Source organism: Pteropus alecto, unplaced genomic scaffold (assembly GCF_000325575.1).
Source record: "Pteropus alecto unplaced genomic scaffold, ASM32557v1 scaffold7, whole genome shotgun sequence".
Classification (NCBI taxonomy): Eukaryota; Metazoa; Chordata; class Mammalia; order Chiroptera; family Pteropodidae; genus Pteropus; species Pteropus alecto.
The window spans coordinates 40,276,030-40,281,962 of NW_006494614.1; the positions used below are offsets into that span (position 1 = coordinate 40,276,030).

Sequence of the window (5,933 nt, forward strand, 5' to 3'; positions counted from 1 at the left end):
GTATACAGCCTCCAGGAAGGTGTTTGTCCAGGTGAAATCTGGTTGGGCTAAATGTCAAGGGCATGTGTGGGTACAGGAGGGAGGGAAGGGACCGGCTTTGACTGAGCCTCACTGTGTGTCAGGTACTATGCTTGGGCTTTTCCACGTGTGTTAACTCATTGAATTTTGCCCAAGACAGAGAGAGCTGCTGCTTCTTATCTCCATTTTCCTGATGAGAAAACTGAAGCCCAGAAAGACACAATGTGTGTATGAGGTCACGTAACCAGTGATGGAGCCAACATTTATATCCAGGTCTGTCTTAACCTAAGACCAGAGCTTTAGTTTCTCTGGTGCATCAAAGCACAAAAGTGTTTTAAGACTCTGTGTCAGCCACTCCCAGGCCCAGGGAAGGAATGTCAAGAACTGGTCTGGTCCAGGCTCTATAAGTCACTTAAAAAAAACATTTTAGGAAATTGTAGTAAAAGACACATAACATAAAATTTAGCATTTTAACCATTTAAATATGTACAGTTCAGAACACTGAAGTGTGCTAAATTCAGTAGCATTTAGCATATTCACAATGTTGTGCAACCATCACCACCATCTAGTTCCAGTACCCATTAAGCAGTCACTCCCTATTCCTCCTCCCCCAGCCCCTGGCAACCGCTAATCCACTTTTTGTGTCTGGACATTTCATATAAATGGAATCATACAAGATGTGGCCGTTTGTGACTGGCTTCTTTTATTCAGCACGATGCATCAGTACATCCTTTCTTTGCGTGGCTGAATAATGTTCCATTGTATGGATATGCCACATTTTGCTCATCCATTTATCAGTTGACGAACGTTCAGGTTGTTCCTACCTTTTAGCTATTGTGAATGGTGCTGCTGTGAATATCCTTGTCCAGGTTTTTGTCTGAACACCTGTTCTCAATTTTTTGTGTGTGTACATACTAGGACTGGAATCATTGGGTCATATAATAATTCTGTGTTTAACTTATTGAAGAACAGCCAAACTGTTCTCCACAGCAGCTGCGTCATTGTACATTTCCACCAGCAGTATATGACGTTTCTGATTTCTCCACCTTTTTTGCCAACAACTTATTTTCCTTTTTATAGGCATCTTAGTGGGTGTAAAAAGGTATCTTATTGTAGTTTTTGTTTGCATTTTTAAAATCAGGGGTCCCCAACCCCTGAGCCAAGGACTGGTACCCTCTGTGGCTGGTTAGAAACCAGGCCGCACAGCAGGAGGTGAGCAGCGGGAGAACAAGGGAAGTTTCATTGTTCCCCAGTGCCAGCATCATCACCTCGGCTCCCCCTCAGATCGTCAGGTATTAGATTCTCATAGGAGCACTAGTCCCTGGTACCCAAAAGGTTGGGGACCGCTGTTTTAAATGACTAACAATGTTGATCTTCTCTGCCCCTTAACTCTTCAGGGGGCCTCAAGCAGGTCTCTCTCACTCTCTCCATTGCTTCAGTTCCCTCATGTCTAAATTAGGATACTGCCTAGGGTTGTTATGAGGATGAAACGAGTGAAAAAACAGCATGCGTGCCAGGCACATAGTAGGGACTCTGAAGTCCATCTCAGGTAGCCACAGCCTGCACTTGCTCAGCTAGGGGAGAGGCTGGCCACTGCAGAGACCTTCCTGGCTCCAACCATCCGAGACTCTGCGGAGTAGGTTACAGCTGCTCCCCTCCGCCTGGCAGTCCCCATCCCCTCCACAGCCTCCAACACCCTGTAGTCCTCAGGGAACCATGACTCTTCAGAGGCGGGGCCAGGACGGATTTCCATTCAACCCAGAAGGTATTTATAGAGTGTAACAGAGCCCCTGAGACCCTTTTTCTATTTCTGTGCTTGCTCCCTGCCCTCTGTGCTTTCTCTTCTGTGTGCGTGTTCTCTGCAGACTGCTCACAGTTACTGCACGCAGAAGTGCCTGGAAGTTTATCACCCAAGGTGGCCCTTAGATAATGACTGGGGTACAGGTGAGAGCAGGCCCAGCTCCCTAACCTCAGATGGGGACAACCCTGAGGTGTAACTTACACTGGGGACAGGCCGAAGGCATCCTCTTCACCTTGTTGCCTCTTCTTCTCCCATCCTGTTTCTCCCTGTCCCTCTTGTGTCCCAAGGAGCACTTCCCTACTGGGAATCCCCATCTCGGGGTCTGCTTCCGGGGAACTCAACATAAGACACGGAGCACCTACTGTGTGCCAAGCCCTGTGGAGAATGACGAGAAAGACAAAGTTAGATAAGACGTAGTTCCTTCCCCAAAGGAGTTTGCAGCTTGGCTGAGGCTGGTCCTGAAAGCAGTAGTAATGCTAATAGCCAACACTGCACACCAACTATGTGCCAGCCCCCAGGCTGAATGCTTTAAATACATTACTTCATTTAAACTTTGTAACAAGTCTGTGAGGGGATGGTATTATCTCCACTTTACAGATTAGAAAACTGAGGCCCAGAGAGATTAACTAATATGTGGTCTTGGGTTGAACAGCCCGGAAGTGGCAGCACTCACCTGGAGCCCTGGTTTTGTCTGCCTCTGAAGACCATGCTCCTACTCACTGTACCAGATGCCATTTTTCTTCAGAGGGACAAGCTTCCAGGAAGAGGAAGGGGAAGGAGGAGGGAGAGGGAGTGGGGGAGAGGGAGGGGGATGCCCTCGCTGCTCTGTTCAACAGAAGACAGGTTCTCCAGGCTGTGCTCCGTCTGGCTGTGAAGGGGCTTCACAAGTAATTTGTTCCCGATGTTGGTTCACCTTCTGTGAATGATTTTAATTAAGAAAAAAAAAAAAGAGTAAATTCAAGCCCATCTCTCTGCATTCCCTGCTCACTTTCTTTCCACTCTGTTTTTCTGAGCAGGAGAAGAGTGAAGGTCCTGCCCACCTGCCAATGATGGCTGCCTAAGGTAAAGACCCCGTCCCATGTGTTGTGGTGTAAACGGTACCAGTTGCCGCCTTGCCTGGTCTTCCCACCATCTGAGCTCCCATAAGGCAGATGGAGAATGGGTGCCTCAGGCTCCCATGAGAGAAGAAGGCATGGCCATTGACCTGTATCCCTTTGTGATAAAGCCTTTCACCCCCTTCCCCAATGGCCAACAACCACCAGACCCCTGGGGAATCAGAAGTACTGTCTCAGAAGAAGCCAGGCAGTCAGTCTCTGAGAGTATATTGGGGTGGTTAAGAGCACAGACTCAAGGCAGACTGCCTAGAATCAAATCCTAGCTCTGCTTTCTACACGCTGAGTCACTCTGAGAAAGTTACTTACCCACCCCATGCCTCAGTTTCCCCATCTGTAAGTGGGGACAATAATAACATTGGCCTCTTAGGATTGTTGTGAGAATCGATTGAGATAACATTCATAAGGCAGATAGAACACTGCCTCGTACATAGAGTAGTCCCCCATTATCCACAGGGGGATACGTTCCAAGACCTCCAGTGGATGCCCGAAACTGAGGATAGTACCAAGCCCTGTATACACTATGTTTTTTCCTATATATACCTACTTGTGATAAAGTTTAATTTATAAATTAGGCACAGTAAGAGATTAACAACAACAATAATGATATAGAACAATTATAACAATATACTGTGATAAAAGTTGTGAGTGAGACATTATTAAAGTAATAAGGGTTACTTGAACATAAGCACTGCGGTATTGTGACAGTCGATCTGATAACTAGCAAGTAACTAATGGGCGTGTGGCGCATACAGCGTGGAGACGCTGGACAAAGGGATGATTCACATCCCAGGTGGGGCGGAATGGGATGGAGCAAGATTTCATCATGCGACTCAGAATGGTGTGCAATTTAAAACGTGATCTGTGTATTTCTGGAATTTTCCGTTTAATCTTTCGGACCGTGATTGCCTGTAGGTAACTGAAACCGCAGAAAGCGAAACCACAGATAGAGGGGCCTACTGCAGCAGGAACTCTACGAGTGTCGGTTGTTATTATTATGACCGTCATGAAAGGAGGGCCCGGGCCCAGCTAAGACTCCTGACTTAGGAGTTGCCCAGCAGCCCCTGATAGAGCCCCTGAGTCTGGACACACTCTCCCAGACAGATGTCTTTGGACCCCTCTGTGTTCCTGGGTTGCAAGATAAAGGCTTCTGCCTTCCTCTTTCCCCAGACCTCCTTTCCTTGGCTTGCATCTCACCTGCTCAGGGTTCCTGGTGGCTCTGGGAGTCAGACTGGGGCCTGGAGGGGCTGGTCGCAGGGACACCACCCTGGACTCTGTCTACCAGCCTACAGGCCTCATAGTGGTGGTGGCAGAGGGGGTGGGGTCGCGGCTGACTCAGTGTCCTGCACCTGTGAATAAGCCAGCTCTGCTGCTACCTAGCTGTGTGATCTTGGCCAGCTCCCTCCCCCGATCCTGGCGACAGTATAAGCATTTATGAAACGTTGCCTCATTTAACCCTCAAACTCACCAGTAATTGTGGTCCTCATTATACATACTCAGATGCAGAGGCAACAAGAGGTGAGCAATCAAAATAAGAACAGAGACTTGGTCAGGGAGGGGCTGGGCCAGGGAAGACGTCTGCCCATTGACAGGAGCGGAATTTACTGGGTGTTTCCTCTGTTCCAGGCACATGCTGTTAAGGTGAGAAGCCTGGGGCCACAAGCTGGTGGAGCTGGAACCAGAACCAGGTCTGTTTAGAAGCAGGTCCAGGGCCGGACTCTTGATATGATAAGGGCCAGGACCGGAGGCTGGCGCCTGGCCAGGAGATTGGGCTGAGAAGATGCAGCAAGGAGTCGTTGCCACCCAGAAGGCAGAGGGCTGTGTTTCCCCCATCACAGTGGGGACTCCCTGAGGTCAGGGACTAATCTCCTCAAATGGGAGACTTTCTTCCTGGGAACTTTGTTAAGTTTCTATTATAGAAACTTTCAAACATACACATAAGTAGAGAATAAAACATAATAAACACCTATGCACCTATTCCCAGACTCAGCAGCTATCATTCATGGCCAATCTGGTTTTATCAATCCCCATCCTCTCTCCCTTGCCTGCACCTTTAGATTATTTTGAAGCATACCTCAGACAGCATATCATTTCACAGATATTTCTGAATGTGCATCTAGAGATAAAGACTCTTCTTTAAGAAAAAGAAAAAAACCCCCTTAATTATAGACTTTTGCAAAGCCAAAGACTTGCTTCTTCTTTCCTCCTTATATCCAGCTCAGGAAACCCCCCATTGCTCTAGGTTTGAGGTTCCTTCTGCTTCCATTTCCAGGGCCTGAGAATGGCTCCAGGTGGGGGAGGGGCAGCTCAGTGTGCAGCAGACTGACTTTGGCCAAGACCTTCCCCTGCCAGTGGAGGGCAATGGGGGATGTGATATCTGAGGTCAGCTTGGCACTCTCCCTGATGCACGTGGCTCTTGGCTCTACCTTCATGCCACAGTCCTTGAGGACTGTCCCCTTCATGGCCCTCAGGTGCAGAGTTAGTCTCACTCCGTTCACAGCGGCCTGTGCGGGCATCACTGGCATTTCTGATTTTGTCTGTGTTTATTCCTTTTTATGCCCTTTCCACACCTTCCCCTTCTCCTCTCCGTATTTGATGCCTCTCTTCCTGTTTGTATGTTTTCTACAAACAGGTATTGCTGTTTTGTAAACTTTTTTTTTTTTTTTTTTACTTTGATGAATGTCATTGTGTGATGGGTCTTCACAACACACTGTCTAGCTTTGTTGCTTCAAATTGCTTCATCATACTCCATGACGTGCAGCCCCACCAAGTACTGCCCACTCCTCCCACCATGAATGAGCTGCCTGGCTCCTTCCTCCTGGCTGGTAGGGTCCCAGGTGAGATTCCAGGATGTAATCAGGGATGGAGTTGCTGGGTCACAGGACACACGGGTATTTCATTTCACTAAGTATAGCCAAGGCGAGTGGGTGCCTAGCCTACATCTGCCGAGCAAAGAGCTTCTGTGTCCCCACATCCCTGCCAGCACTGGGCTCTGTCCAGCT

The 5,933-nt window shown here is 48.3% G+C and overlaps 1 long non-coding RNA gene across 1 annotated transcript; it reads left to right on the forward strand.

Annotated features, from left to right (window-relative positions):
* Nucleotides 1-216: 216 nt before the first annotated feature.
* Nucleotides 217-4,620, forward strand: LOC112474577. Its single transcript, XR_003044417.1, has 3 exons — nucleotides 217-291; nucleotides 2,836-2,881; nucleotides 4,558-4,620. It is a non-coding gene; the product is annotated as an uncharacterized LOC112474577 (long non-coding RNA).
* The last annotated feature ends 1,313 nt before the right edge of the window (nucleotides 4,621-5,933 follow it).